This window comes from Peromyscus maniculatus, chromosome 7 (assembly GCF_049852395.1).
Source record: "Peromyscus maniculatus bairdii isolate BWxNUB_F1_BW_parent chromosome 7, HU_Pman_BW_mat_3.1, whole genome shotgun sequence".
Classification (NCBI taxonomy): domain Eukaryota; kingdom Metazoa; phylum Chordata; class Mammalia; order Rodentia; family Cricetidae; genus Peromyscus; species Peromyscus maniculatus.
Window position 1 is genome coordinate 18,789,053 of NC_134858.1, and position 15,985 is coordinate 18,805,037.

A 15,985-nucleotide genomic window follows, 5' to 3' on the forward strand; every position below is an offset into this window, starting at 1 on the left:
TTCACCTAAGAACATCATGACCTTGAGTCTATTCATCATCACATCTCTTCAATTCTGTGCTTCATCATTAAAGAAGTAAACAATGTCCGTGTCTGTTTTCCTCCTGAGTAACTTAGCAAACCTAACTTATTGGTGTAAATGCTGAGAAAGGCTAGTTGTCAGCACAATGTACTGCCATAGACAGTGCACCCTCACATACTCCACAGAGTCACAAAAACCCTATAACAAATCCTCAAGCTATTGTTCTAGATAGATCCTGTTTTTCCTAAAATTATTTATTTTAATTTCACACAGACATTTGTTGCACAGAGACAGCTAAAACTTTCAAAGTAATGCCTATGTTGTCCTGTGTTGGCCTAGATGCATATTCAGATTCCATTTCTAAAGTATGGTCAGTATTGTTCTTTAAAATGTTCCAATTGCATGACTTCAGTTATTAGATCTTCAATGAATTGGCCAGAAAAGACTAGTAGGTTAACATTGTTTGTTTAAATGTCTAGTACTCTTAGACTTGGGAAATCCACCATCTTATATCTGCCTCAGAAATGTGGTCACACAATGGGAAAGTCTTTGTGCTTGAAAGCAAGTACTGTGTCAGCTAAGCTAGCCATTTACTGGTCTAGAAGAATGCAAAGACCCAGGAACTAATGATTCTGAATGAAAGATGGTCCTTTTACGTAACAAATGAGGTCATTTGCTTTCTATGCCATTAGACATGCATAACAATCTTAAGTGTACACAGATGTCTGTGTTTTATATTTTCATTTTGTCTAACTTCCCCAGTATCCAAGCACATTCCCTACATCAGCTGTGCAGTCTCAGCAAAAAGAAGTACACAGGAAGTTACTAAAATACTTATTAATGAAAGAAGAGGTAGGATAAAGACACAGGAAAGCAAGCAGACTTCAAATCAATTGCCAGGATTATGACAAACTATGTTAAACTCTTGATCAGATGTCATGGTCATTTCTTTGTTCCTGAAACATATTGTAGTCCTCTGAGAGAAGATGACAAAGTGGAAAAAATAAGAAAGCAGGTTCTTGTATTTTTGCCTAGAGTTCAGATTATGTGACATGAAATGGTCAATCTACATAAAGCCTTAAATCATATACTGTGTGTTCTGGTTTGATTAGGGAATGTCCTGCACAGCCTGATGAGTTTGAGCACTCTATCCTCACCTTATGGTACTGCCTAAGAGAGGCTTCAGGAGATGGAGCATCCCTGGAGAAAGCAAGCCCCTGGGGAAAGACCTCTGTCTAACTTCTGTTTAGTCTCTGCTTCCTGAGTACATGTGTATGCACTTATGTACAGATGCAATATGACCAGCCAGCGCCATACACCTGCTGAGACATTTTCCCTGCCAGAATGACCACCTTGTCATAATAGCCCAAATAAACCTTTCCTCCATTAAAATGCTTTTCTCAGTTATTTGGTCACAGAAAATAAGAAAAGCCACTAATCATTAATAGAATCTCATCGTTGTTTCTGCCCATCTGGAAGTCCTTAAATTGACTTTCCTCTTTTGCCTCCCAAGCAGAAGGAACAACCTGACTGTTGATAGACCCTTTCATTGGATCTGGCCAAGAATGCCAGGACCTACCATGGTCTTCGAGATACATGTTGTTCTCAGGAGACAACTCAATTTCAGTGTTGCCATCCTCCATGATGTCAATGTTTGGAACTATGTCTGTGGAGAGTGATTTACATACTACTGTCGATAGTGGGTGAAGCCACATTGCCTCACCCGAGAACCCGCTCTGCTTCCCTTTGCTTCAGATCATTCAGGGAGAAGCACGACAGTCATTGAAATGCATTTTGAAGTTCTATCATTGCAGTTCTACTTTTGAATACTTCACTCATTAAAAATACATGAGGCATTTTCCACCTTTTTAATAAGAGATGTAGACTGTGGTTTGAATCAGAAATATCCTGTTTAGGTTCAGCTATTTGGATATCTGGTACCTAGTTTGGGGCACCAGTTGGGAAGATTGTGGATCCTTTAGGAGCTAGCCTTGCTGAGTGAATTGTATTACTGGAGGTAGGGTTTGAAGCCTCATAGCCTCATCCTAATTCCAGTTCATTCTCTCTCCTTCCTATTTGTAGGTTTTTGAACATGTGACTTCTCAGCCTACAGATATAAATACAACTTATTCAATCCATCTGTTGTTACTTGTATGTATATGATTTCAGGGTTGACCACTTGTTATTGAATAAGCAACTGGGGCTTCGTCTCTGAAGAAGACTATATCTCCTGCTCTCAGTATTCCTTAGTTGTCTATATTTCTTTTTCTGTGAGTGGGGCTCCATGAGATCCCCCACTTCCATGTTAGCATGTCTATAGGTGGTGTACTTCCAGTCTTGTTTAGGTAGCCATACTGTTAGGTAGCATGGATGAAGCTTCCCTGCCATTTCTAGGAGACAACCTCAAGCAGAGTTCCTGGTCTTCTGGCTCTTACAACTTTTCTATGCCTTCTTTCTTAATGGCCCCTGAGCTTTAGGTGTGTTGCAGATGTATCATCAATTGGGGCTGTACCCTCTGGGGATTTTTCAAGTTGAGCTAAAGGCATTTTGCATTATAATACGGTCATTAGCTTACAGAGGCAAGGAAGTGGAATATGGTGGTATGCTGAGAAATGTTTCTCATAGGCTCCTGTAATTGAAACCTTGGTCTCTGGTGGTTGATACTGTTTGGGAAAGTTGTAGCATGTTTAGGAAGTGGAGCATTGCTGGAGAAAATGCATCACCGTGGGCAGGCTTTGAGAATCTCTAGCCTCACCCAACTTCCAGTTTGCTGTTTCCTGTTTGCTGTTGAAAATGTGATCTCTCAGCCTACTGCTCCTGACAGTATGCCTGCCATGACTTTCACCCACCATGATTGATATTTACCCCTCTGGAAACCTAAGTCAACATAAACTCTTTCTTCTGTAAGTGTCTTTTGGTCATAGTGTATTATCGTAGCAACAGAAAAGTATCTAGTACAATTACCATCACCAATGACTATTAATAACTCAAACACATTACTGAATATCCACAGTACCGTCACTGGTGCCGCATGCCTTTTCCTTCACATGCACGTTTGCTGTTTCAGATCTCACACTGAAGGACTTGCTGTGCCTAAGCCCCAGCTTTTGCATCATAGATCTCACTGCAACGCATTCACAACAAAAAGAGGTCAGCTCAATTGCATTTAACAAATAAACAAATGACCCCCACCCCCGGGGAAAACTAACAACTGTCCTGTGTATAAACATTTGACCTCATTAGTGATTTCCAAGCATGACTCAGAATGTTACTCTGAATGGAGGATCACAAACATAAGTGTCCACTTAACACAAGAATGGCATGGTCAGTCAGGTCTCAATTCATGTGAATGGCCCAGTATTAGCAGAGAAGCAAAGTGACTCAGTGTGTGAGACAGCCAGCATCCAAATCACTTTAGGATCCATGTAAACCTAGTGAAATTTATGCAGCTACTTATGACACCAATTCTTGGCACTATGACACTCCAACTGCCTAAGCACTTACATTAAACCTGATGAATCTAAAGCAGTAAGTAAACATGAAGACTTACAGAATAGTACTAGGTCTAGAGAAGTGGTCTGTGGGGTTTACTGAATGCTAGAACAATCCCAAGACAGCAATGGGTGGATCCAGAGACAGCTCCAGAACAGTGGACAACAGCAATTTCTTTTCATTCTTTACCTACCCATGGTGTTTTACAGTCCATGAAGATTGTGTATCACATTGAGGTAGGGAAGCAGGTAAGGGGTTATCTTCATGCCACTGTGACATAATTGCCCTGACAGAAAAACCTCAAAACAGGGAAGGAAGTTCTACTTTTCAGTTCTTTTCTCCAAAAGAAGTGATATGAGAGAGTTTGGTTAGTTCAAATGTGTCCATCTCTTCTACACTGTCTTTCTAATGATGAGACAACCATGCTGACCAGACACCACATAATGACTCAGACTCCAAGTCATTCTAACACTGATGTTACATTACAGTCGTGGTGGGGATGGGGAACACTTCCCTACAACTGACATACTCTGGATAAGATTCAAACTCAGTGAACAGGACAAGAAGTTAGGTGGCGTGGTGATTTAATGGATGTGTCTGCGCACATCACTTTCTAGGTGACGACTGCCCTTGGCACTCTCTGTGGAGCCTGAAAAAGTCCAGAGAAGAGAAGGGCAGAACCTTCACTAGCTCTAAGTGCGCACCTCCCCTGCTCACGCTCCCTCAACCGTGTCCAGTTTCTAAACTACAAACTCTACTATTCACAGTCCATCCCCGAGCAAGATACACAGTCCTATCTCCCCCTAACAAAAACAATCTGTAGCAGATGTCTTCAACCTAGAGAGGTACTCTCAGTCACAAGGCATTTAGAAATCCTGACATGAAATCAAATTGTTCGATAATGACTGTATATATCCATTGAGTGTAATGGCTCCCTATGCTCACATTTCTTGGCCAACATGGAAACAGAGCATCTGTGAGGGGAAGTTCCCTTCAAGTATAAGTGTACCTCATCTTGAAAAGAAGTGTGGTTGCCGGGCGGTGGTGGTGGTGGTGGTGGTGGTGGTGCATGCCTTTAATCCCAGCACTTTGGAGGCAGAGCAGGCAGTTATCTCTGAGTTCAAGGCCAGCCTGGTCTACAGAGTGAGATCCAGGACAGGCAGCAAAACTACTCAGAGAAACCCTGTCTTGAAAAAAAACAAAACAAAACAAAACAAAAAACAAAACAGAATAGAAGTATGGTCAAAATAATGAGACTGTATTAATAACTTAGTAGGCTTCAGTTCTGATGGGTGGCTCTTTGGACTTATACTAATGCCTTCTACAATGCTGAAGCATTCACCTGGAATCAGCCATGTTCAAGTAAAACCCAATTATGACACATGTCCACCATGTTTTCCAATGTAGAGTCCCCCATTGTCAAAATCAATTTGACAACAAGCAGATAAGCTTTAACTTTTTGAGTTTTGTTGTGGTGGTAGCTGTTTTAATTTTTCAGACAGGGTCTCATGTCACAATCTGGGCTGGCCAGGGAATGCCTCAGATTGATCACCATACTCCTTACTCTACAGTCCTAGAATTACAAGAATTACCAACTTCCCAGGGTTTGCAGTGCTGAGGATCAAGCCCAACACTTTCTGTATGATAGCCTAGTTTTCTGTAAGCTAAACAATCTGAGCCTACCTAGGCTTTATTTTTTAAACTTGTATCTCCAGCACAATGCATAGATGCTGTCTTCAGTTTTGACCAGTGAGACAGCTAAGAGTTCTCTGTCAGTTGGAATTATTCTAGAAATGGAAAGCTAGGATTCCTCCATAATTTCTACCCATTTCTTGACAGGGTCAGAGGCAGAGTTTATAGCTGGGAATGTGACCTATATACTTCATATCTGGGAACACATTTTGTCCTTGTATTCCCTAGCTTGCCCTCTTGCTCATGTGCCTCCCTGTCCTGGTACATTCCTCTTTAGTAAGGTTATGCTGAGAAATGAATTCATCATATGTATCTGTAATGAGTTTTACATTAATTGATGTGGCAAAAGTGAGAACAACTCTTTAAGTTTTTCATTTAAATTGAAAATTTGTTGGAAAATCAAGATATTTTGGGGGGAAGCACACATAAAGATATTGTCAGACACACAAAATCCCAAGGTTAGTAAGGTAAATAAGAGAGAACTAAAGACACATAACCATGATGTGTCTCTTGGAATATCAGTAGTTGTTTGAAACTAAACCTGCCATTCTCATGGCTACCAGGTCTCTCTGAAAATAGCGGTGCAGTAAATATGCAATTCTTATCTACAGTGTGACTTTTAAAACAAGTCATTCCAGAATACATACGGCATCGGCACTTCCGTGACTCGACCTGCAATTTAGAGAAAACACTCTTAGGTTCAGGTAATACTGAGTTCTGTTTGTCTTTGGTTCTTCTAGTGACTTGGGGAAGAGTGGCCAAGTGAAAGATTCTGTATTAATTTGTTGTGTGATACTGCTACAAAACACCCGAGGCTGGGTAATGTGTGAAAAACATAAGTATTTTTCATACTCTTGATCATTTATCCCAGATCAGGCAAACATACCTCTTTGTCCCCTACAAATGTTTCCTGGAAGCTACACTGAAAAATGGCAGAGAACTATTAAGACAATCTGGTACTGTGAGATGAATCCCTACTAAGGGTGCCTCTGTGTCAGATTATTTACTTTAACTTCACACTTTAAAGATCTCAACACCTAATGTCCTTATAATGGACTTAAAAATCTTTTACCACATCAATAATTAGGAAAATACATTCCAATTGCCTTAACCTTAGACGTCCCCTGAAGAAAGGTAAGAGGACACTTAGAAAAGAAACTTTTCACAGGTAATGTGTGTGGTGATATTTTATTTGTACTGAAATGTGATTTTATTTGTATGTTAATAAATAAAGTTGTCTGGGGGTCAGAGCTATTAGCAAGCCATAGCAAAAGCCGGGTGGTAGTTCAAGCCTTTAATCCCAGCACTTAGTAGGCAGAGCCAGGAGGATCTCTGTGTGTTCAAGGACACATCCAGCATTGGAGACACACGCCTTTAATCTCAGTACCAACCATAGAAGACCTGGAGGTCTGTACAGACAGGCAGTGACAAGGTGGTTATGTGGTTGGGTTTACAACCAATGAGAAGGCAGAACAGAAGGTCTTTATAAAGACAGACACACAGGAAGTAGGTCTCTTTTGGAGAGGAAGGACCACCGCGAGAAAAAGGGTAAGGTTTTTAGCTCTTAGCTCTGACCTCTTTGGCTTTCTTCTTTGCATTGGTTCTGTGTTTCTTATTGAATAAGACGGTTACTTCTACAAATGTGTGCCAACTTTTGAGTGAAAATCACTCAGGTTTTAATCTAGACAGAAAAACTTTTGCCAGAAGAAAGGTCCCCTAAAAATACATGTGGAAACTGGCACTGGCATTTTTTTACAACTTGACCAAAACTGCTTGATCTAGTTCTACTTCCTCCTTTTACTTAGAAAATACTTGAATACCTATAGTGTAGGTAATCAGTTTTATCATCCCAATGTGATAAAAGAAAATATAAAGGAATCCTAAATCCAACCTTTTTGTTTTAGAAAAGGGAAAAGATATTTTACCTTAATTAGTGATGGATTTATCTTCTCTTTTGGGGGGGTCTTCATCTGGTCCTTGTCAGACATCACTAGGAGAACACAAAATAAACCTGAGATCATGGTACCACTTACTGTATCACAGGGGATCTTGGATTGATGTGGATAGAGTTCTATGGATTCAATCTAAACATTCAGGCTTAATGCACATAGTTAATTAATAAACATAATTGTGTTGATGCGAGAACATCCTCTTGACTAGGGAGAAAAAAATCAAGACCTTGAGAAATGAGAAAGGTAAGTTTTGCCCTTCTATATAATGTGAATCTAAAGCAACCTGAAAATGTTTCATTGGGGAAACACTGAAATAAATGTTAAATGATGAGTTTCTAGCCAGGTGTAGAGGCCCATGCCTTTAATCCCAGCACCTGGGAACCAGAGGCAGATGGATCTCCAAGTTCAAGACCAGCCTGGTCTACAGAGTCAGTTCTAGGACAGTCAGGACCACACAGAACCCTGTCTCAAAAAAACCAAAAGAGAAAAAAAAATAGATTTCTGCTTTCTCTTACTTCTTCAGAACATTTTGAAGTCAGGACAACTGGCACTTCTCTCTAGATATCAGTCAAACCTCTTTTAACCCCATAGGCCAGCATCTATCTAGATGCATTAACCACATATGATTTTCAAAATTAATTTTATGTACTAATATTGTGTGTGTGTGTGTGTGTGTGTGTGTGTGTGTGTGTGTGTGTATACCACGTCATTGGTGTGGGTTCAGAGGACAGCTTTGTGGAATTTCTTCTCTCTTCATGTAATCTGGGAATCAAACAAGTTGGGTTTGTTTGTTTGTTTGTTTATCTATGAGTGCCTGTATGGATGTGTGTGCACCACTTCCATGCCTGACAACATCACCTTCTCCACCATGCCTTGGCCAAAATCCACCGTATCACTGCAACGGAAGCCAAAGTTGTTTTCTTCCATTGTGATTCTGGTGTTTTATTATAGTAACAATAAAACAACTAATACAGAAAACAGTGCCAGAAAGATGGGTTATTGCTGTGACGGACCTGATCATGTTGCTTGGGGGAGGATTATGGAAATGTGGTGTTTTGACACAGAAGATCCACTGAATGCTCAAAACTGAATAAGCTTGCATGTAGAAATTTGGAAAACAAGAATGGTGAAAGGAAGGTAGACAAGCGAGTCTTGGCTTGTGGAGGGGGAGAGGGCAGCCACGTCTCTTGGGAACTGCTTGTGAGAAGTTTGGGTTAAGAATCTGTGAAGTGAAACCTTCTGTCCTTTACTGGGACAATGGCTACTGGGTATCCAGGACTGGGAAATCAGATGACTAGGGGACCAGCATCACAGACACAAGCTCTTCTTAGAACTATTTCCTTCACATCCGCACACAGAAGCTCTGGCTCAGAGCGGGGCCAGGCCGCATCCCAAGCTGGCACCCAAACTTAGTGATGTGTCGGAGTCTCCTATGTGCTACTTGCTATGGTGGCAGAAAAGCCACAGGACTGAGGGGTCACGGAAAGCAGCTGAGGCTTGCCACCATGTGGAAGGGCCAGAGTCCCTAGAGAGAGGCTAGGCAAGGACATAGGTGGATGTCCACGCTCGGTTACTAGGAGACCTCAGCATATTAGAGATGGCAGGATGTGGAAGGCAGTGTTTTTGGAGTGCAGCTGGCATGAGCCTCCAAGACAGGCCTGTATGCTGTGGGTGACTGTCTGAGAGCTACAACTCTGCAAGCCTTTGAGTCCAGAAGATGATGAGTGATTCCTGGGTGTCGGACATTGCACTTCTTGCACTATTTTCGTTTCGTTTTTCTTTCCTTTCCCTATAGCTTTCTTTTTGCTTCTTTGAATAAAAGAGCACATAAAACTTGGTTTTTGACAGGAACCTATAGTTAAAAGACTGGATTTTAAAAGAGTACTTGGACTTTTAAATGGTGGGCATTATTTGAAGACTGTGGGACTTCTATCGTTGTACACTATTTTATATTATATAAACATGAGACCTTGGAGAAAAACAGGAAATGTTATAATCTAACAATGGCCTGCTTATGTGTCAAGTTGACAAGAGGTGACTTGTGCTGTTTAATCTTCTTTGTAAACTTCACACACCTAGGAGGGAATCGAAATTGGGGAGTTGCTTCCATTAGATTGGCTTGTAAGAATGACTGTGGGGATATTCTTGACTTCTAATTGATATAGGAGGGCCCAGACCACTATGGGTGGTGTTACTCCTTAGGCAGGTGGGGGTGCACTGTCTAAAAAAAATAACTGAGCAAACTAGAGAGAGCAAATCATTAAGCAACATTCCTTCATGGTCTCAGATTAGCTTCCTGACTCCACGTTGCTACTTTGAGTTACCATCTTTGCTTCCCTTGATGGTAGGCTATAATCTGATAGATACAACAAGCCTTTCCTCCCTAGCTTGCTTTTGGTCAATATGTTTGTCATACCAATGGAAACAGATTATAATATGTGCATTTGACAAAATGTAGGAACAGAATATAATTAAAATACTTATTAATGACTGCACCAGTAGGACAATGACACGGAGAAGTAAGCATCTTTGGTTTAACCACTAGATTATGACAACAACCTACATTAAACTCTGGACCAGATGACATGGTCATTTCTTTGTCTAAGGAGTACAAAAATAAAATATTGAGTCATAACATTGAGAAGAGCAACTAAAGGATGATTCACTAATAGACTCTTACCACTGCTTTTTCCTATTAGGAAGACCCTTAAATTGATTTTCTGTCATCCAAGGAGAAGGAATAACGTGACTAATCCTAGACCCTCCCATTGGATCTGACCAGGAATGCCAGTACCTACCACTACTACAACCAAGAAAACTGCTCTTCTTGCTGTTCATCTCTTTCTCAGAGTCAGTTCCGTCAGGATCATCAGTATCTGGAAGAAAGTCAGTAGAGAGATGGATCAGACCCGGAATGACCTACCTTCCCCAAGTTACCCTCAGTTAAGTGTTTATCAGAGCAACAGAAAACAAACCAGAACAGTATGACAGAGGGCAGAACACAGAAAAGAATTAATGAGAGCAGGAGTAGGACAACAATGCAGGGAAGGAATATCTTTAACTACCTAGATGAGGATAACCTACATGATGGACCAGATGAAATGGTCACTTCTTCATCCCTGGAGTATCTTATCTTCCTTGAAGAATGGTTACAAAGAGTGAAATAAGAAGCTGAGCCCCTGCCTTTCTACCTAGAGTCCAGATTATGTGACATGAGATGGTCAGTCCATACATGACCTTACACCACACTATGTGTTTTGATTTGAGTGTTTAATGTCCCCGTGTTTAATGTCATGTGTTTGAATATTTGGTTCCCAGTGGGTGATGCTGCTTGAAAAGGGATTGGCTCCATCATCAGGAGGTGAATATTCCCTGGAGGAAGTGAGTCTCTGGGAAAACTTTTAGGCCTTGGAGCCCAGCCACACTTCTGTTAACTCGCTGCCTCCTGAACGTGGATGCAGTGTGAACAACTGGCTGCCTGCACTGGCTAAGACACATTCCATGCCAGCTGCCATGGCTTCCCCACAATAATGGAATCATCTTTTTAACTATAAGCCATAATAAACCCTTTCTCAATTAAAGTGCTTGTCAGGTGTTTGGTCATAACATGAGAAAAACAACTAAATATAATGATTAAATAATAGTTTCATCATTGCTTCTAGCCCACTTGGAAGACCCTTCAAATTAACATTCCCTCATAGATATCCAAGGAGAAGCAATAACCCAACTGCTCTTAGAACCTCACATTGGATCTGACCAGGAATACCAGTACCTACCACTACTGCTACCAAGAAAACTGCTCTCCTTGCTGTTCATCTCGTTCTCAGAGTCGGTTTGGTCAGGCTCATCAGTATCTGGAAGGAAGTCAGTGGAGAGATGGGTCAGACCCGGAATGACCTACCACCAAGTCCATTGCTTTGAAGGCTGTTCTTGCTACCCAAGTCATCTTCAGTGTGTCACCACCTATAGTGTTTGTATCTGGAAGAAACCAGTGGAGAATTGGATGTGACCAGATAGGACCTACCACTGCCAAGATCATCACTTTGAAGGCTGCTCTCTTTACACAAGACATTGGCATCTTTGCCCTCATCCATATCTGGAAGGAAGAAAGTAGAGAGAGTGAGTAACTCATACCTAGGTGACTGTAGTAGGTGAAGCCATACTGTCTCACTCAAGGTCAAATTCAGCTTTTTGTTTGTTCACATTATTCACTGAGAACCACAGTAGAAGTTTAAGTGTGTTTTTATATTCTGTGTTTGTATCAGGGTCTACTGATGAACTAGGGAGGTTAATATTTCACATATCAAAAGAACAGTGCAAGAAATCTTCATTCTTTTCATAAATAAAAGGCAGCATAATCTACAACTATTGTTGATGACAAAGTAATTATTGAATTTTCAAAGTACCATCAGCAGTCTGCTGATAAACAGCTATGTCTCAGAGTTTGTGGCACTGGGTACTGCGCCCTTTCCCTCTGGTCCTGAGACCTTGGAACCTTGCATTACTATGGTAATGGCTCTGCTCCTTACTGTCTATTTTAGGAGTGTGCTATGACCTTGAGGGCTGTACAATTTTTCTTAGAATTGTAAGGAGTCTCCGGTTAGACATGTGAGAAGTCAGGCAAGAGAGAGGGATGAGAGAGAAAACTAAGAACAAAGAACAGCAGAAAAAAAGGTACAGAGGACCAAGAAAGAGAGGAGCTAAGTATAAGAGCAGAAAAGAAGCTATGTAGTTAGAATTGACTTAGAGGAATAAAATGAATGGACTGAAAGAGATCTGTGTAGATTCATTTGATATCCCTCAGATTGGAATCCTAGCCTCTGTGAGCATCTTCCCCAGGACTCTGGGAGAAATCTCCTCAGGGCAGATACGGGGGGCGGGGGGGGGGTATCCTCATATCATGGAGGTCAGTGTACACTTAATGTAGGCATTACATGGTCAAGAGAGGTAAGTTCTCTTATGGATATGGTACAGTAGCAACAGAAAGGCAGTGTGAAATTTGTACAATTCCTTGCTTCTCTACCCTTTGCACTGGGACACCAAAAATTAAGAATCCTTCATAAACCTCATGAGTGTGAAAATAATTAACGATAAAGGCTTAGTTAAAAGCGCTGGACTACAGAAATGTCACGACATTTGTTAAATGTAAAATACAAACAATACCCCAGCTCGATTGAGTGGCTACTTGCAAAGAGGGTGTTAGCCTGGCCTTGGGGCAATGGACAGTTATGTTTACTTTTCATTCTTTACACAGCATGATGTTTTTCAGGCCATGGAGCACATATAGTGTCACCTTCAGTGAACCATAGCCACAGAAAACTACACTGTCTACATTTTACCTCAGGCTACTGGAGTGTTTAATTTTATGTCATTGTGACCAAATTGCCCGACAGAAAAAAAATAGAGATGAATGTTCTACTTTTGAATCCCTGACACAGAACATGAGTTTGCAAAAGAAGTCATTCAGAGACCTCAGAGGTATAAATGTGTACCTGTCTCTGCCACTGCCTTCACGATGCCTCCTCCCTGTAGTTTCTAATAGCTAAGTCCATGGACATGGGACCCCTTCTCTCTGTCTACCACGATGACTCAGAGGCCAGATCATGCCAACACAGTTGTCACGTGATGGTGGGGAGGAAAACAACACTATCTTTCAACTGATCAACCCCGAATAAACCATAAACTGACAGGACAAGATGCCTAGATCACTGTGACTTAATGGACTGAGTGTGTGCATTCTACTTTCTCCCTGACAATTACCCTTGGCAACAGTCTCTGCAGCCAGACCAGGCCTACCTCTGAGAAGGGTGGGGGCTGCATTATCACTGATCAGTATGTGCCTTCCCTACTCACTCTTTCCTCAATGAAGTCCAATTTTTACTAAACAAATTTTGTTTCCATTCACTGGCTACCCAGGGGCAGGACACACAGTCCTGCTTCCTCTGAACTAAAGCCCTCCTTAGCAAATGCCTGAACATACAGACACATCACAATCACACTCTTCAGTCCTGACTGTTTACATATACTGAATGGATAGGCTCCCTATGTTCTCACCAGTCAACATGGAGACTGACCATCAGTAAGAGCAAATACTTTTAGAGCAGAGTCTAACTCATCTTTAAATATGGTCACTTAAAAGAAAGAGACTATATTGATTGGAGGCTTCTCTTCCTTCCTTCCTTCTTCTTCTTTTTTTTTAAGTAGACATAGACCCTAAATTGTGTGGTGCTTTGAGCTCCTGAGAATGAGCTAAAGCCTTTCACCAGTTCTTACTGAAACCTGTTATTTCTAGAATTTCAATAGAACAAACATATACAATTTGTTTTTCTTTGCTGTGACTTTGACTGTTAAAATCAATGCTCTCACTGGTGGAAGGTCAGCTCTTTTCCCACTTGTCATTTTTTGTTCCCATTTTGTTGTTGTTGTTGTTGTTGTCAGACACAGCCTCAGTGTACAGCCCAGGAGGACCAGAAACTGTCAGAGAGTGAGAATAATCACGAGCTCCTTATAGATTTGTGTGCTACCACTCAGGTTTATGTGGAACTAAAGATCAAACTGAGGGCCTCCTATGTCATAGGTAGACATTTTACCAAGGGAGCTATTTTCCCAGAACATGTGGGCTTTCTCTGGCTTTCACACTTGTGGAAGTCTGCACCCAGGCACATGGATGCTGACATGGGTTTTGATTGTTGCTGTTATTTTCTGTCTCTGGAGATTTGATTTGTTTGAGGTCCAGCTAGGGGCTGGAAACCTTCTACAGTGACTAATGGCATCTTGACAGGGTAGTAAGTGGAAGTGTCATCTCATAGCACTGATATTGGACCCTAAGTTTATGTACACAATGATGGTCTTGGCCTGTGTAGTCACACATCTCAACCACTTACCTCTGTGCCTTGGTTGATTCTTCTATGACAGAGAACACAAAGAAATAATGCCAGCATGCATGGCTGTGATGAGTTCTAAACTAATATAGGGAAAATGTGCACTTTAATTTTTTTCTCATTGGAGAAATTGATATTGGGTTTAAATAATTGAGATTTCTACCTAGGAGAAATACAAATATAGACACATCCTGGTGCATAAAATCTCAAACTAAAATGATCACAACTAAATGCATGCATAGTAAACATGCTTACAATTTGTTATTTGGGCTATCACTGTGTGTGTGTGTGTGTGTGTGTGTGTGTGTTTCTTTTTCTTTACCTAAAAGTCTTAAGTGTTACTGTGAGCAGGTAGTAGAAATTGTAGAGTGCACCTGAGAAAAGACAGGCAGTACTTGTAAATTTCTTATCTAAAATGTGTCTTAAGAAAGTGGCTCCATGATACATACGATATGGCTTCCTCTTTGGCTCCACCTACAATTTAGAGAAAAGAAACACTCAGGTACAGAACAAGGTGAGTTCCATTTCCACAGGTTTCTTTCCTCTCCTAGTACTTAGGGTAATTGTAATTAGGATGGGGAAGAATAGTCAAGACAAAGATTATTAGTCTGTCATATGATGCTGTCAGAAAACACCTGACCTTGGATACTTTGGGAAAAAATATCTTTCACACTTTTGCTGATTCAACCCAAATCAGGTTTTCCTATCACTCTATTAAGGGTTTTTAGGATACACTGTCACATGGCAGAGAAATCTTTTTAAAACCTGCTCTCAAGAGTCCCCTTTGAGGGGCTAGAGAGATGACTCAGAGGTTAAGAACACTGACTGTTCTTCCAGAGGTCCTGAGTTCAATTCCCGGCCCCCATATAGTAGCTCACAACCATCTGTAATGAGATCTGGCTCCCTCTTCTGGCCCTCAGGGATACATGCAAACAGAACACTGTATACATAATAAATAAATAAATCTTAAAAAAAAAAAAAAAAAAGAGTTCCCCTTGAGAAGTGCCTCCATGCCCCAATTAGCTATACATTAAATTTCATGCTTTACAGGTCTGGCGACTTCAATGTTCCTATAATTGATATAAGAAACTTCTGCCACAACAGTTCCAAAAACCTACTTACACTGTCTAAAACAGAGAACCCTGCAAGAGAAAGTGGAGATGACACAGATATACACACTCTTCATAAACACAAGTCAGCTGCCTTTGAAAACATTGATCTGTTGTATATGTGCTCAAGTATATGTATGTGCATCACACGTGTGCAGGAGTCCAGGGAGGCCAGACAAATGGCATAGGGTGTCAGATCCTCTGGGAATGGAGTTACAGGTGGTTGTGAACCACCGTGGTGTAAGTGCTTGGAATCGAACCTGGGTCCTTCGGAAGAGCAGCAAGTGCTCTTAACAACTGAGACATTGCTACAACCCCATCTATTACCTTTTGAGTGTAAATTACACAACTTTAAATATAAAAAGGAACAGCTGTTCAAGAAAAACAAGCCTCCTAAAACACACCTGACAGTGACATTGTGTTTCATTCACTTCCTAAGTAAACAACTTAATGTGTAGTGTACATGATCTTTTATTTTATTCAAATACAGTATCTATTAAAAAGCAAAGGAATCAGGAAAGTAGCCTTTCTATCTTAGAAAATGTGATGTTCATCTTACCTTTGATGACCTTGCCAACTCTTCTTGAGGGGGTGTCAACTGGCTGTCCTCTGGAAAAAGTAGAACACAAAATAACAGCTCAAGGTACAATTTGTACTTGCCGAGAAATCTTTGCTTTATATGGACAAAGATCCATGGCTTTAGTCCATATGGCTGGACTGAATGGATGTAGTTGATTAATGAGCATGATTGGGCTACTGCTGGAGCAATCTTTTCAAGAGGAAAGGGAAAGTAGGAGAATACAAGAAGAGAAATAAGGGACAATAATTTTGGCCTAAG

General features: G+C 40.9%; 1 long non-coding RNA gene across 1 annotated transcript; it reads right to left on the reverse strand.

Moving 5' to 3' along the window:
* Positions 1–9,791: 9,791 nt before the first annotated feature.
* LOC143274203 (uncharacterized) lies at positions 9,792–14,868 on the reverse strand. The gene is made up of 4 exons (XR_013052649.1): positions 14,488–14,868; positions 11,182–11,253; positions 10,934–11,011; positions 9,792–10,033 (listed from the first exon to the last, which is right to left on the reverse strand). It is a non-coding gene; the product is annotated as an uncharacterized LOC143274203 (long non-coding RNA).
* Between the last annotated feature and the right edge of the window lie 1,117 nt (positions 14,869–15,985).